Here is a 17,553-nt window from a genome sequence, read left to right as displayed (position 1 = left end):
TATATTAAATCCCCATATATACAAGGTCTGTCCCTGAATTCTCTGTTCCATTCCATTGATCTCTTTGTTCTTACACCAGTATCACATGTCTTTTTCTTACTATGGCTTTGTAGTCTGACTTAATATCTAAATGTGTAACCCTCCTCTTTGTCCTTCCTTTTCAAAATTTAGATATTTGCAGAAAGTTCTTCCCTACTAATTTTAGAGTAAAGCAATTGAATATCTCAAAAACTCCAGGTTGATTCTGGATTTATGTTACATTTTGTAATTATTTTAAACAATTATCTCACATCAATTAAATAATTGATTTAAACTAATTTAGAAGCAACATTTTAATAAAATTTAGTCACCTAGTCTAAGAGCACAGAATGTCTCTCTGTTTATTACGATTTTGTCTGTCCTTTCATAGAGCTTGAAGTGTTTTCCCATACAGATGTTGTATATTTTTGGTTATTTTAATTCCTGGATACATCGGAGTAGGGGTCGGCAAGTGTTTTTGGTAAAGGGCCAGATAGTAAATATTTTAGGCTTTGTGGGCCATATAGTCTTTGTTGAAAACCACACAACTCTGCCACTGTTGCATGAAAGTAGCCATAGAGAATATCTAATGAATGTGTCTCTGTTGCAGTAAAATTTTATTTACAAAAACAGGTGGTTGCCTGGATTAACCCATAGGCCATAGTGTGTCAAGCCCAGCTTTAGAGGTATTTTATGGTTTGTTTTGGGGTTGTTGTACATCTTTGGTATTTTGTTTTTATGTTTTGTTTTGATTTTGCTGTCCTAAGTGGTATTTTTTGACAAAAATTATGTCGAGACAGTTATTACTAGTGCAGAGAAACACTATTGATTTCACAAGTTGATCTTGTGTTTGGCAAGCTTGTTTCTTGATTTTATTGGAATTTCTAGGTGGATGTTTATATAATCTGCAGATACTGATAGCTTTGTTGCTTACCTTCCAATTTTTATAAACTGATTTTGTTTTTCTTTCTTACAACTTTGTTGGTCCCAGTTCTGTGTTCAGCTGTAGCTATGATGGAGGCATCTTGGCATTGTTCCTGATTTTTATTTTATTTTTTTTAAGATTTTATTTATTTATTCATGAGAGACACAGAGAGAGGCAGAGACACAGGCAGAGGGAGGAGCAGGCTCCATGCAGGGAGCCTGATTTGGGACTCAATCCCAGGACTCCAGGATCACGCCCTGAGCCAAAGGCAAATGCTCAACCGCTGAGCCACCCAGGCGTCCCTGTTTCTGATTTTTAAAGTTTCTCCAAGATTTCTCAATTAAATATAATATTTGCTTTAGAGATTTGGATACCCTTTCCCATGATAAGGAAAATTCTTTTTTATTCCTGGTTTGTGGAGACTTATATCTTAAGAAGATTCTGAATTATCAAATGCATTTTCTGCATCAGTTGAGAGAACAGTATTATTTTCCTCTTTTGGGATTTTGGCATCTACATTCATGAGTGAGGTAGACCTGTCTGTAAGCAATTTTTCTTTTCCTGTCTTGCCCATGTCTGATTTTGGAAACCAGGGTTCATTAGCCTCATAATATAAAATGGACATATTTTCTATCTTCCAGAACAACTTACCTGGATAAAAATGAACTATACCTTTAAGATTTTGGTAGAAATTACCTATAAAACATATGATCCCGGAAAGGTAAAGGGACTTTTAGTTTGCTATAATTTTTTTAATGCTTCCTGTTCTTTTCCACCGACTTCTTAGGTGAATTTTAGCATTTAAAAAAAATTTTTTTTCAGAAAATAATCTAGTCATTTAGGTTTTCAAATTTAATTGCTTAGAGTTATTATTCTCTTTTATTATTTTTAGCCTCTATTTTATCCATAGTTTTAATATTTCTTGACTTAACAGTGTAGCTCATTTCAACATCTTTTGTTTCTTGATAAATGCATTAAAAGCTATAAATTTCCCTCTAAGTGAGGACATTGCTCTGTGTCCCACAAAATTTGACAAGCAGTGTTTTCATTGTAATTCACTTGAATTTCATTTTAATGCTTTACTTATTAACCAAGAGGGTTTTAGTATGCTATTCCATTTCTAGTCTCACAGGAATTTTAGGTAATTCTTTTATTTTATATTCTCATTTTATTATATTATTGTAGGTGAACATAGGTTTTTAATATTGATACTGTGAAACTTATTGAAGCTTCCTTTGTGGCCTATTACAATGTCGGTTTTTGAAAATGTGCTCAAAAAGAATGTGTTGAGTTGAACTAAATTAATATCTAATGGCTGAAGATTATTAATTTGTATATTTGGACCTCCCATGTCTCAGGTTGTTTTTATTGTTCTATCTATCAATTTTAGAAAGGGATGTATTTAAACATCTAAACAAATTATTGTTGAATAATTTATTTCCCCCATAATATTATGAGTAATTTCTCTCTATTTTTGAGGCTATATTCTTCGATACAAGTATATTCACGATTCCTTTTTTCCTTCTGATTCTGTTTTAACTTTTGCATGTATGCAAAGACCTTTTAGTCCCTTAGAGTTTTTGCTTAATTCTATTTTATCAGATATTGAGACTGCTGCCCCAGATTCTATTGGCTCATATCTATTTGGTGTATCTTTCCATTTTAAAAATGTTCAATCTTTTTGTACCCTTTTGTTTTATTTGTTTTAGGTAGATCATATACTGATTAATCTTATTATAAAATTCAATTTAATGTTCTCTGGGTTTTTTAAATTTAAGTATAGTTTACACACAGTGTTACATTAGTTTCAGGTGTATGGCATAGTGATTCAACAATGCCATACATTAGCTCACCAAGATAAGTGTAGTCACCACCTGTCAATACAATGTTATTACAACGTTATTGACTATACTTTTCATCTCTGTGACTTACGTATTTTGTAACTGGAAGTTTGTACCTCTTAATCCCCTTCATCTATTTTGCCCATCCCCCACTCCTCTCCCCTCTGGCAACCACCTGTTTTCTGTATTCATGAGTCTGTTACTGATTTGTTTTGTTTTTTTAGATTCCACATATAAGTGAAATCATATGGAATTTCTCTTTCTCTGTCTAACTTATTTCACTTAGCATAATACCCTCTAGCTCCATCCATGTTTTGCAAATGGCAAGATCTCATTCTTTCTGAAAAAAAAAGAAAAAGAAAATGTTGGTCTGAGAAACCAATGTTTTCTGGCTTTTAATGGTGATTTTAGAACATTGACAGTGATTACAGTTACTCTTGCATTTTTACTTCTGTTATCAAATTTAATATTTTCCCTTTATGATCTTTCTTTTGTTTTTCCCTATTTTCTCCTTCCCAGTTGCCAATGATAGGTCAAGTTTTCTTCTGGAGAAGGGACAAATGTAGCTATTACCCATCTTTTAACTAATTATTTAGCCCAAAAGGTCTTTAAGTGGATGTAAAAGATAGCTTCAGGGATGCCTGGGTGGCTCTGTGGCTGAGTGTCTGCCTTCGGCTCAGGGTGCGATCCCGGAGTCCCGGACCGAGTCTCACATGGGGCTCCTTGCAGGGCGTCTGCTTTTCCCTCTGCCTGTGTCTCTGCCTCTCTCTCTCGCTCTCTCCCATGAATAAATAAAACCTGTTAAAAATTAAAATAAAAAATAGCTTCAGAGAGATTTAAATTATTGACAAGGTAGACAACTAACACAGGATGCTGGCTCTGCCCCCCTCCCCCAGAGTCAACCACAGAGAAACCTCACAAGTGAGATGAAAGAATGGAACTGAGGAATTAACAACCCCCCCAAAAAAAAACCCTCTTTGGACTGCTTTGGAAGGCCATAAGCAGTCATGAATCTGTGCTTCTGGGAATAGTGGCAGCCTGGAGCAGAGGACAGCAGGAACTAGATAGATTGAGGGAGAGCCTTTAAGTTCTCCTCATAACCTTTTTCCACATTTTGTCAATATGATCATGTCCCTTCACACAGGAAAGGTGGAAACAGCCTAGAGTGCCAATGTCAATGAGGTTTTCTCAAGGTAGCCCAAAAGCATCTTTGCAGAAAGCAGTTGATAAACAAGTATGGATTGGCCAGGGCCATATGGGTAGTCACTCCCCTCCTCTTCCTCCTTAAATTCCCAGGCCTGGTAATTAAGGAGACCACCACCTCCCAACGTGGCTTCTTTATGTATTTTTTTAAGGATTTAGAAAGATTAGAAGAGTTGCCTTGTGGAGTGGTAGCAAATGAAGATGATCAGCATTAGTTCTGTGGTTTCTGAGGTATTCCAGACTTGGGTTCATCTACTTTTCTCTCTTTATAGTCACCATGAGGGGCATAAACAACTACAGCCTGGGCTTCATCTATTCCTAATATACATTACTAGACAGAGTAGCTAGTACCGAAGGAACATGATCACATTGACCAAAATAATTTTATCTCTGAGTAATACAACATTTACAAAAGAAAGAGCGAATTAAACAATGTATACCACATGAACCAGAGTTACTGGAACAGATGGCATATTAAATATCCTTGAATAGATAAGGAAGGTTATTTGAATTATGAAGCAGTAAAAGGAAGACTTTAAAGAGAACCAAGTGAAAATGTTAAGTGTCAAAAATATAATAATACCAATAAAGATCTTAATAGCAGGGCACTGGGGTGGCTCAGTCAGTTAAGCATCTGCCTTCGGCTCAGGTCATGATCTCAGGGTCCCGGGATCAAGCCCCTGCATCAGGCTCCCTGCTCAGCAGAGAGCCTGCTTCTCCCTCAACTCCTTGCTTATGCTCTCTCTCACTATCTCTGTCGCTATCACTATCTCTCTCAAATAAATAAAATCTTTTTTAAAAAAGATCTTAATAGCTAGGATATGTAGCAGAATGGACCTAGCCAAAGACCAAATTACTAAGCTAGAAATCAGATTGGAGTACTTTGCTATAAAACAACAGGAAACAACAACAACAAAAAAAGAAATGTGAAATTGCAAAATAAAAATCAAGTGATATGCAGGCTTAATGTAACAAAATCCTGACAACAGGAGTCTCAGAATGGAAATAAAAATGTGTGTGGAGGCAGTAAACTACAGCCTGCAGGACAAATCAAGCCTGTTTTTGTAAATAAAGTTTTATTGGCACGCAGTCACACCCATTACATGTCGTCTATGGGTGCTTTCATGCTACAGTGGCAGATTGAGTAGTTGCTACAGAGACTGCATGGTCCGCAAAGCCTCAAATATTCACTATCTGACCTTTTACAGAAAAGTTTGCTGATCTTATCAAAGTACCTAGGAGTTAACACCAAAGTAGGTGGAGTGAGACAGGATTACTATAATAGACCTTCTCATTCAGAAAGAGGAAGAATGACAAATAAAAGGCATTCATTGGTCCATAGTGATCCTGAAACTCCTAGGACCATAGGGGTCACCTGCTTTGGACATCCTCATGGCAGGGAATGGGTATCAATCTCATCTAAATCTGAAAAGTAGCATGGAAACCCCATCTAACCTGGTAGTTATTTTGGGAAACATTTCTGTGGCATCTGACTTCATAATCAAGGAAACTAGATCACGAAGCTGTCTACATGATTTTGAAGCTGCTCCATGCTTGCATACTCTATTAGGAGAATGTGAGTGAGGTAAGTTTGAGAAGAAACAAGGACTTAAAGAAAAAGAAGAGAGGGGGCTATAGAACAGAGGCATGGCAGGAAACGAAAACAGTGAGAGCATTCAAGGGAACCTGGAGCTAAGTTTCTTCTGACGTCGAGGGGTGGGGAGTTGAAGGCAAGCATGGCACCAGTAGACTCTGGACTGTTCCATACAAGCCTCTGTGTAAGGTGTACTAGATATCTTGTTGCTCCCAGTTCCTTACCCTGATAATTTTAGGAACCCTGTGTCCCCACACCCCACCTCAGGTTTTTTACCTACTATGAAACCCACAAAACCAGAAGGTTTGAACATTTGGAATCCTAAACTGTCTAAATTGGTGCATTTGCCAGGTTCTTGCTTCATTTATACCATGCTTTATTTATAAGTATTCAATAACTTCACCAGAACACACAACCACCCCATTCATTAGCAATAGGAACTACAGAGGTGACGATAGTCTATCTTGAAAGACAGCTTTCAAAATTATAGCTCCTTAAATATATGGTTGTGACTATCAACAAAATCCAAAGCTACGCATTAGGGCACAAGTCTGGTAAGCTTTGAAGGTTTCAGGAAGGAGTCAAGAATCAGTTGAAGTCTCTCCTACTTTACCAAAAACGAACAAATCAAAGTGAGTTTATAAGTGTTTCAAACTCAGCTGCAGTTTCCTTTTTCTGAATGGAGGAACAGTTACCTTCAATCAGTGTTGAGGCCTTGGAGTAAGAACTGTTGCGGTTGAGCCTTCTGGGTATGGAAGAACAGGAAGGAAAGGAGGAGGCAGTGTCAATCAACCACACACACTTGCTGATTGATTCTAACTACACTTGCAGGGCTCCTCTGCCTTCTCTAATGGCTTCTGGAACTTTCCAGACTCCTAGAAGTTCATTCAAGATTTTAGCACTCTACAAATTTATCCCAGATCCCAGAAAAGGAAATCTAACTTCAAGTGAATTTTTGATGAAACTGATCCTACCCTCAATGGGTGTGTGTGTGTGTGTGTGTGTGTGTGTGTGTGTTTTCAAGAAAGAGACAAAGGATAGTAAATTGTAAGGGAAGCTCCATGTCCCCAAAAGTAATGTCAGTCAAACTAAGAAATCGGTGCAGAATTCCACAGAATCACTCAGGACACCATTTTTTTTCCCTTCTGTCACTGCAACAAGCTGAGTACAAAAGCAGGCAGTTAGCTCTTGAGTTTCCAACTGGAGAAATATTATACTAGAGAATCACATTTAGCATCTCAAATTGGAATCAGTTAAAAGAATTACAGATGTCAGAAAAATCTGTGTTTGTCTGCATTTTTTTTTCAGCATAAATATTTAGTAACCTAGGGTCTGGAAAGATTCTTCTACATGTCATTTTGAAAAGAACCAACCATTTTACTCTCAGAGCAAAATCTGAAGAAAAAAAAAGGAAATAGCAATCTTTTAAAAATTGCTACCTATAGGTCCCCACAGCTTAACAAGTAAAACTTCATGTGCATTATTTATGGTATAAAATTTTTCCACCGAGGGCTGTTTTTACTTTAAGGGGGAGGATAAGTGCTTGCTCTCAGTTTAATGTAAATTTTCTCTCCAATTATAGCTAACTCGTGGAGACTTTGTCCTATGGCTGAGCTGACATGCTGACTCATTTCACCAACAGTGACTTAATCCCCAAATTAAGCTGCCCCTTCTCTCTCTCTCTCTCTCTCTCTCTCTCTCTCTCTACCCCCCCCCCCGCCAGCCTTGGAGAACCGGAGAGAATTCATCCATGGCACAGCAAGTTAACAAGGTAGTCAACCAAAGTTCAGAGCAAGTTTTCCCACCCTCCAGCTGGCAGTCGGCCACTCCATTCTGCCAGCACTCAAAGTTGGCTTCTCAGAAAATCTATTCCAAAGCTGGCACATTACCTCAGGAGAATTTAGTCAAAGCATTTGGCACATCAGATTGTCTAAAACACAAGGTTAAGATGAGAGCTCAAAATAGCCACCCTATTCCAGGACTGCCTTAAATTAAGGAATAAAATTAGTAAAAGATTCTGCTACAATTGGACACGAAAACCAGACCCTTCCAAGAGGGAGCCAGGCAAGACTGCTTTTCCTCCTGATAAATGAACAAATATTTAATGAGCATGCGCACCGTTCCTCCACAGCAGGAATACAGAGAAAAACAGGGCACAGTCATCCCCATCAAGGAGCTTAAAATTTAATTAGAGAAAGACATAAGCACATAAAATCAAAACGTTTATGAAAGTGGAATATAAGGCTTAGATTGTGGCAGGGTTAATTACTCCACATGCTCAGAGCCCCATTTGCAGAAGTCAAAAGTTACCTATGTTCCTTCTTTATAACATCTGTCGAAGTCTAATATGTATACAGAAAAGTACACAGATCGTTAGGATATCCTTCCAAGAATTTTCATAAACTGAACACACTCAGGGAACCAACACCCAGGTCAAGAACAAGAATATTCCCCCGGCCCCTGGGTGGCTCAACAGTTGAGTATCTGCCTTTGGCTCAGGTCATGATCCCGAGGTCCTGGGATGGAGCCCCACACTGGGCTCCCTGCAAGGAGCCTGCTTTTCCCTCTGCCTCTCTCTCTCTATCTCTCTCTCTCTCTCTCTCTCTCTCTCTCTCTCTCTCTCTCTCCGCCCCCCCTTTCTCTGTTGCTCTCATGAATTTAAAAAAAAAATCTTAAAAAAAGAATATTCCCAGCATCCTGGAAGCCCTTCCTTTTGTTCCTTTTCAGTCACTACTCTCCTCTGAAGGTAACCTTTATCCTGACTCCCACACCGTAGATTCGTTTGCCTGTTTTTATATTTTATCTAAGTGGAATCATACAGGATATATTCTTTTGTGTCTGACTTCTTTTGCTTAACATAATGTTTGTTACAGAGATTGTCAAGCAGAGCTGTAGTTCATTCTCCTCACTATATGGTATTCCATTGTATGAATATTATAAAATGCACTTCTCTACTTCCCAACCCATGGGCACCTGGGGATAGTGAGTGATATTGTCAGGAACATTGAAGTTCATGACTTTTGGGGAACACGTGTATACATTTCTGTCAGGAGCATACATACGCACGGGTGGGATTGCAAGCTTACAGGATCGGCGTATGTTCAGCTGTAGCAGAGACTGCCACACAGGTTTACAAAGCCATTGTACCATTTGACCCTTCCACCAGCAGTATACAAGTGTTCCAGCCACCGCACACTTTTGCCAGCTTTCAGTATTTTCCATAGGACAACATTTTGACAACACACTGATAAAGGAGAGCATGGCTTGAACAGAGAGAGGCTAACAAGAATTTGAGACATAGCCTTCAGGTGGCTGAGAGACCTCTTCCTTTAAAGAGAGCACCCCAGAACTGTGGGGGCTCAAGTCTGACTCCAGAAACACAGTTCCCCTCCTTATCCCTAGTGCCCCATCTTGCATGAAGTTATCAGCCACATGCACATCTGCAATCTTCTCCCCTGCGAAAGAAGTTACTTTAGTCCTCTGAAAGCAAATAAATAAGCCAACAGAGAAACATAGATATCCTTTAACACAGAGACCAGGTAGCAGAAGCACAAATTCCTGAGTAAGGCCCATTGTATCAAGGAAAGACACAGAGTTTATCTCTCAGCATATCTACCTACCTATCTAACACATCGGTTCTTATAATGCACCAGGCCCTGTTCTCAGCCCTTTAAAATTTTAATTCATTCAACTCTTACAACATATGAGATGATGATGATGATGATGATGATGATGATGATGATTTTACAGGTGAGGAAACTGAGGCATGAGGAAGTTGAGTAACATACCCAACCTCATAGAGCTCGTAAATGGTAAAGTGGAGATTCTGATCCAACCAAGCCTGTTCCTACAGTCCATGCTCTTGACCTCACATTATGCTGTCTTTGTTTTTCTGGAATACTCAAGCCTTAAATAACTGTTCATCTCAAATAGTCTCACATATTCCTTTATATCTTCCCCTTAATATACCAAGAACTTTGCTTACTTCATATGCTCAAATGTAAAGCAACTCAGTTTTCCAAAGAGAAAATTCTGCCCCCCACAGATTGGACCTATCTAAATAATAAACTTGTACCACCATAGATTAAGTAATCAGATGTTTGCTTGTGATACTGTACTTTTATAATTTCACACACACATTTAATATCACAAATTAAATAAAATAATGTATTGTTAAAATAGAGCTTTTATTCCAAGCTCATGGGTCAGGAAATTATCTATCTTGGACAGGTCGTACACCTATACTTCAGTGTCTTCATTGTCACTCTAGTTATTTTATTTTATTTTATTTTATTTTATTTTATTTTATTTTATTTAAATTCAATGAATTAACATATAGTGTATTAGTAGTTTCAGAGGTAGAGGTCAGTGATTCATCAATCTTAAATACCACCCAGTGCTCATTACATCACATGCCCTCCTTGGTGCCCATCACCCAGCTACCCCATCCCTTCCATCCCCCTCCCCTCCAGCGACCCTCAGTTTGTTTCCTATGATTAAGAGTCTCTTATGGCTTGTCTCCTTCTCTGATTTCGTGGGTTTTTTCCCTCCCTTCCCCTATGATCCTGTTTTGTTTATTAAATTCCACATATGAGAGAGATCATATGATAATTGTCTTTCTCTGACTGACTCATTTCGCTTAGCATCATACCCTCCAGTTCCATCCACATCGTTGCAAATGGCAAGGTCTCAGTTTTTTTATGCTGAGTAGTAGTCCATTGTATATATTCATATACCACATCTTTTTTTTTTGAGAGCACTTTTAATTTTTTATTTATTTATTTATTTTTATTTATAATAGTCACACACACACACACACACACACAGAGAGAGAGAGAGAGAGAGGCAGAGACATAGGCAGAGAGAGAAGCAGGCTCCATGCACCGGGAGCCTGACGTGGGATTCGATCCCGGGTCTTCAGGATCGCACCCTGGGCCAAAGGCAGACGCTAAACCGCTGCGCCACCCAGGGATCCCTACCACATCTTCTTTATCCATTCATCTGTAAATGGACATCTGAGCTCTTTCCACAGTTTGGCTATTGTGGACTTTGTTGCTATAAACATTGGGGTGCAGGTGCCCCTTCAGATCCCTACATTTGTATGTTTGGGGTGAATACTCAGGAATGCAATTCCTGGGTCATAGGGTAGCTCTATTTTCAACTTTTTGAGGAACCTCCATACTGTTTTCCAGAGTGGCTGTACCAGTCTGCATTCCCACCAACAGTGTAAGAGGGCTCCCCTTTCTCCACATCCTCTCCAACATCTGTCATTTCCTGATTTGTTAATTTTAGCCATTCTGATTGGTGTGAAGTGGTATCCCATTGTGATTTTGTTTTGTATTTCCCTGATGCTGAGTGTTGTGGAGCATTTTTTCATGTGTCTATTGCCCATTTGTATGTCTTCTTTGGAGAAATGTCTCTTCATATCTTCTGTCCATTGCTGAGTGGATTATTTGTTCTTTAGGTGTTGAGTTTGATAAGTTCTTCACAGATTTTGGATACTATCCCTTTATCTGATAAGACACTTGCAAATATCTTCTCCCATTCTGATGGTGGTCTTTTGGTTGTGCTATTTCCTTTGCTGTGTAAAAGCTTTTTATCTTGATGAAGTCTCAACAGTTCATTTTTACCTTTCTTTCTCTTGCCTTTGGTGACATGTCTAGCAAGAGGTTGCTGCACCCGAGGTCAAAGAGTTTGCTGCCTGTGTTCTTTTCCAGGTTTTTGATAGATTCCTGTCTCACATTTAAGTCTTCCATCTATTTTTAAATTTATTTTTGTGTATGTTGTGAGGAAACGGTCCAGTCTCATTCCTCTACATGTGGCTATCCAATTTTCCCAACACCAGTTGTTGAAGGGTCTGTTTTTTTCCCATTGGATATTCTTCCCTGCTTTGTCGAAGATTAATTGACCATAGAGTTGAGGGTCTGTTTCTGGGTTCTCTATTCTGTTCTATTGATCAGTGTCTGTTTTTATGTCAGTATCATACTGTCTTGATTACTACAGTTTTTTAATACAGCTTGAAGTCCAAAATTGTGATGCCACCAGCTTTGGTTTTCTTTTTCAACATTCCTTTGGCTATTTAAGGTCTTTTCTGATTCCATACAAATTTTAGAATTATTTGTTCCAACTCTGTGAAATAACTTGATGGTATTTTGATAGGGATTACCTTGAATGTATAGATTGCTCTAGGTAGCATAGACATTTTAACACTGTAGTTATTTTTGACATCAGCTTTGATTCACTCTGAGCTATTGACATACAGCATCTTTTGATTTCATATATGATGAGATTTTTGGAAATTTTATTCCAAATCAAAGTACCCGTTTGTACACTTTTTAAAAAAAAAAGATTTTATTTATTTATTCATGAGAGACACAGAGAGAGAGAGAGAGAGAGAGGCAGAGACACAGGCAGAGGGAGAAGCAGGCTCCATGCAGGGAGCCTGACACAGGACTTGATCCCAGGACTCCAGGATCATGCCCTGGGCTGAAAGCAGGCGCCAAACCATTGGGCAACCCAGGGATCCCCCATTTGTACACTTTAAAAAATTTTTTTATTTATCCCATGGGCATTATAATCAGTACCTCTTCAATGGAGCATCCTAAAGATGTATTTATTTACTTATTTATTTGAGAGAGACTGAGAGAATGCGTGAGTTGGGGGAAGAGGCAGAGGAAGAAGGAAAGGGAGAAGGAGAGAAGCAGACTCCCCACTGAGCACAGAGCCCAACTGGGTTGGATCTCATGACCTTGAGATCATGACCTGATCCAAAATCAAGAGTCAGACACTTAACTGATTGAGCCACCCAGGTGCCCCCAACGGAGCATCTTAATATATCTCTCTATAAAGGATTTATTTACTACTATCTCAAATAATAGCAATGGAGTCATAATCCCAGTAATAATTGCTAAATCTGTGTTATATACCTTTTCTTTCACTTTACTCAATCAGTAAAGAGACCTATATAAACTTCTCAAATTAATATTGATTTACGTTGTTCTAATGTTCCTCCTCAAATAGCACTTTATCATTCAAGATGAGCTAATTCAGACTTAATAAAGACTCAAATGGAGGGTGGCGATTCCTACTTTCCCAAGGAACAGCTAAGGAGGAAGGGAGAGGATTTCACCTCTGAATTGGCTCTCTCTGGCTAAATCCAAATTTGCAATGTTACTGAACCATACTTTTTAAAATTAACCTTTCTCTTAAATTTATCTTCATCCTTCCCTCTCTTCACTTTCCCTAGACCTGACGTCTGGCTATGTAGCTTTTTACACAGATAGAGTTCTCAACCTTAAAGTCATCAGCAGAAACCAAAGAAATAACAGAGTACTAAAGAGTAATATAAAGCCCACAAGGGCAGCCATTTATTGAGTTCAGACTATGCGTTAGGCACCACGTCGTGTCCTCTCAGCCTCACAACAATGATGCACTAGACTATTGTCTCCATTTTACAGATAAAATGACTAAATTTCAGAAAAGTTCAATACTTTGTAAAGGCCATAGACCTATTAAGTTGTCTGTATTAACCAGACCTGTCTGATTCCAATGCCTCCACTCTAAACTCTATCATTGCCTCCAGTTCCATTTTTATACAGGATCACTCTAATGAGAACTTACTAGATTCATTCCATAAACATAAGTGTGTAAAATGTGTCACAGATTCAAATGCAGGTGATGGGGGACAATCTCCCACAATAGAAGTACCCAGTGTCTTATTAATTCTGTACCCATTTAGATCCGGCCAGATTTCTAAAGCCTGGACGCTATGAGCAGACCACCAACTCACAGGTTTCTCCTGAGCAGTGAGCCCCATGCTTCGCTAAGGATAAGCTTGGAAAATTCACAACCAAAGGGCAAGCTATGTTGGCCAAATGGCTAAGCACCGTAGAGAACTTCTGGAGGCTTCTGTTCAAAGAGCCAAGGTCCCTACTGAAATAGCATTTGGAGAACTTGCAAATAATATAAAGTAGAAAAATGAGAGCAACGATGACCTTCTAAATCTGTTGGATTGTCGTCATCAAACTCCTAAGATGTAGAAAAGAAAGGGTAAGAGGCATATGGTGTTGTGGTAAAGAGCAAAAGCTATGGAGTTAGAAACCTGGCTCTGCCACTGGCAGTATGGCCCTGCATGGAACACTTGTTTTCTTCATGTGTGTAAGATGTAAATAATAACAACTGTAATAATATCTAAAAGTTTTGTGAGGAATGAACTGGACCGTACATGTAAAATTGTTAGCACATTCTAGAGTATGGGAAATCACTTAATAAATGATCATCATTAGTATGATTATCATTTCATTCTATTTTGTAAACATCTTCAGCCCAAGATTCAGTGACTCTAGTGTCCCTTCTCACTGTATTTAAAGGATCTCCCGGGAAATGGGGGCAAAAGGAAAGGTCTGGGTAAAGGGAAGACAGAGCATCCCCCTCTTTTCCCCATACTCCCTGTTTCTGAGTTTGTTTTGCCATACAGTAACACTGCTCTCAGCCCACTCAATGCCAAAATTCACATCACCATCTGAAGTAACATCTTCAAGATGAAAGGAAAAACAGATAAAAGGATGCCAGTGATGTCTCAATTCAAGCCATGGGAAATGTTGCTAAGTTTGTCATCCTTCCCATCCCATGTAAGGAAAAGTGCCTTCTACCTGCCACAGAGTAGCTCTATAACTAGTACACTGATTGGGAAAATGGTCTAAAGTTAATACTTGAATGATGCTAGACCTATTTTTTTGCCAACTTTTAAAAACTTTTTATTATGGAAACTTTTATTATGGAAAAAAAATTTTTTTTATAAATTAATTTTTATTGGTGTTCAATTTACCAACATATAGAATAACACCCAGTGCTCATCCCGTCAAGTGTCCCCCTCCGTGCCCGTCACCCATTCACCCCCACCCCCCGCCCTCCTCCCCTTCCACCACCCCTAGTTCATTTCCCAGAGTTAGAAGTCTTTATGTTCTGTGTCCCTTTCTGGAAAAAATTTTAAACAAACAGAAGTTAAAAGGTACCCCCCCCATGTACCCATAGCCCAGTTTATAAAGTTATCAACTATAAAGGGGAAAGGAGAGAAAATGAGTGGGAAATATCAGTCAGGGTGACAGAACATGAGAGACTCCTAACTCTGGGAAAGGAACAAGGGGTAGTGGAAGGGGAGGTGGATGGGGGGACCAGGTGACTGGGTGATGGGCAATGAGGGGGGGCACTTGGCGGGATGAACACTGGGTGTTATGCTATATGTTGGCAAATTGAACTCCAATAAAAAAATATACAAAGAAAAAGAGGAAGTAAGTATATTCGCATACCAACTGTGTTGTTCTATGGAAAGAGAATAACAAGACTTGCAGAGCATTCTGAAACCCATTTGGGATGCATTAATCTGCTCTCCTTGTTAAAAAAAAAAGTTATCAATTCATGTGTTTCTTATGTACCCCTCTCCATCTCCTGCCTCCTTTTAGATTGTTTTGAACAAATCCTGGACATCATGTCATTTTATCCCTAAGTATTTCAGCAGGTGACTCTAACTAATGATTCTTTTTCTAAAACATAATGTCATTATTTCCACTACAAAATTAATAATTATTCCTTAATATGATTAAATATCCAATAAGTATTCAAATTCCCCTGAACTCATATTTTTTACAATTTTAGTTAGTATCAAAATAAGGGCCATACTTTGCAATCAGTAGTGTCGAAAGCTCAAAAATAACAAAAGTAAAAGCAGTAAATCACTGAAATAGTAATTAGTAAAAGTTTATTGTGCACACACCACAAAGACCGTCTGTAAACAGGGAGCACTCAAACCAGAACATGGAATGAGGTTCAGGGGTATATTGTTACAAGGCAGCTTAGAGAGTGAGAAAGCAGACTCTTTATTCTTCACAGTGATTGCTTATGATATTAGAATTTTCTTAAATGATAGGGGGACTGGTCAGGGGTTATCTCATATCAACTTGGGAAGCAGTTCAAGTTTTGCTTATAGTTTCCAGAGGCATAAGCAAGAAATTACCCAGATCAAGTTCACCTTGCAAAATAAGCTAAATTAAGCTTTGTTTTTATGAATGAACTGGTTTTGTCTGCTCAGAAAATTCTCAAGGCTGGTCTCCATTTCTTTTTGATTTTAACAATAGTTATGTCTTTTGAGACTCAATCTCTAGCTTCTAATTCTGTCTCTCTCTCCCCCTCCCTCTTTCACACACACACACACACACACCACAGACACACATGTATACACACATTTTTCAATGCTCTTTTGTTGTTGAGAAAGCAAGTTGCTTGTCCTTAAAATTTTGATAGTCTGGATTTTGCTAATTGCATCCCTATGATATCATTTAAGGTGTTTCTCTGTCCCCTATAAATTGGTAGTTAAATCTAGAGGCTTGATCAGATTCTGGTTTGATATTTTGACAAGAAAATTGCATAGGTGGTATTTTGTACTTTCATTAGGGAGCATATATCTTCTCCTTTTGCTATGCTATCCATTGATGATCATTGTCCAGGTGCAATTTTTTAAGACAACATTTTACTATGATTTATCCCAATACTTTTTGGAAACTAGATTTGGCTTGATTAGGAGCTAGACATCTAGGGCAGGGATCTGTCCATTTTAGGAAAGAGGCTCTCATTCTTCTTTATGCCCCCAGTACTGAGAGCATGGTGATATGATGGGCACCCTAAAACTGTGGGTCAAATTAAATTGGCAAACCAATATTTCCTCTAGAATGTAATTTATCCACAAAAGTGCATGCTTTTCTACCCTTGTCATTAGCTCTTAGAAAGTCAAAGACTTCACCACAACCCCAACATCTAAGCTGCCTATTTTTTTTTAATTTAGTCAATTAAATTCTCCTCACATTTATAAAAGGAGAAATTATCATTGCCTGCAACTGAGTGGCTGCAAAGGCTAACATAAGTTTCAATTCTTCCATCACATCTACTCAAATTTCCTCATTAAGACTTCAGGTGCAATTTTCCCAGTAGCATTACCTGGGCTGTATATGCAAATGATATCCCTGCTTACACAATTGAGCATTTAGGACATGATTATATTTTCTTCCCCTCTGTGATAAGGGAAAAAGGGAAATGTGGTTCACACAACATAGAAGACACCTTTGGATTCTCTTGTTCTACTGTCTTAAACACCTCATTGTTAACCATACCTGGCAGGGCTCACGCCCTGGGGGTTCTTGATCCTGTTTTGCCACACTCCAGCTTCTCTCTGGATCTTGGCAAATTTAGACAAAAGGACCAAATCAGCATTTAGCAGAGGTCAACACAGAAGCTGGTTCTGCACTAGAAGCGATCCTTATTTGTTTCTAGCTTTAGTTCATCTGTGACCCCTCACTGTCAAACTCCTCCGAGGGGTCATTCAGTCCGCTCTCTCCCCTTCTCCCATCTCATTCCCTCTCTAGCCTCCAGCAATGTGATTTCTACACCGACCTCTACCCAGCAGCTCTTGCTGATAACCAACATGTCGCCTCAAGTAGGCTTCCATAGTTGGTTCTCAACTTGCATGATGGTTTTGCAGTTCTCATGCTGTTCAGCAGCTCCCTCCTTTTGAAACACCTCTTCTCTGCATTTGAGTCTACACACGCCCCTTCTCCTCTGACCTTTCATAGTGCTTCTTAGTTCTCATCTGAAGCCTTTTAAATATGGGATTTCCCTATTGATTTTACCAAAGTCTTCCCCTTTTCTTACTCCCTTTCCCAACAATTGCATTACCAAGTCTGAGGAGAAGACTGCCAGATCTATGTCACTTCTTCTGTCCCTGTCTGGGAGTTCAGATTCACATCTCTGGTTGCACGCTGGGATAGCTGGAAATAAATGGCCAAGTAGCACACACCCAAATAGAATTATTACCTCTTTCACCCCCACTCCTTGCTTCCTCTTTCTGCTCTCTGTGATCTGTGGCCATCTCAAGCCCTCCTGTGGTAACCCTTACCCTCTCTTCCCATTCCCAACATCCAATT

The sequence above is a fragment of the Nyctereutes procyonoides genome, unplaced genomic scaffold (assembly GCF_905146905.1).
Source record: "Nyctereutes procyonoides isolate TBG_1078 unplaced genomic scaffold, NYPRO_anot_genome, whole genome shotgun sequence".
Taxonomy (NCBI): Eukaryota; Metazoa; Chordata; class Mammalia; order Carnivora; family Canidae; genus Nyctereutes; species Nyctereutes procyonoides.
Note: the sequence above shows the minus strand (reverse complement) of the source record.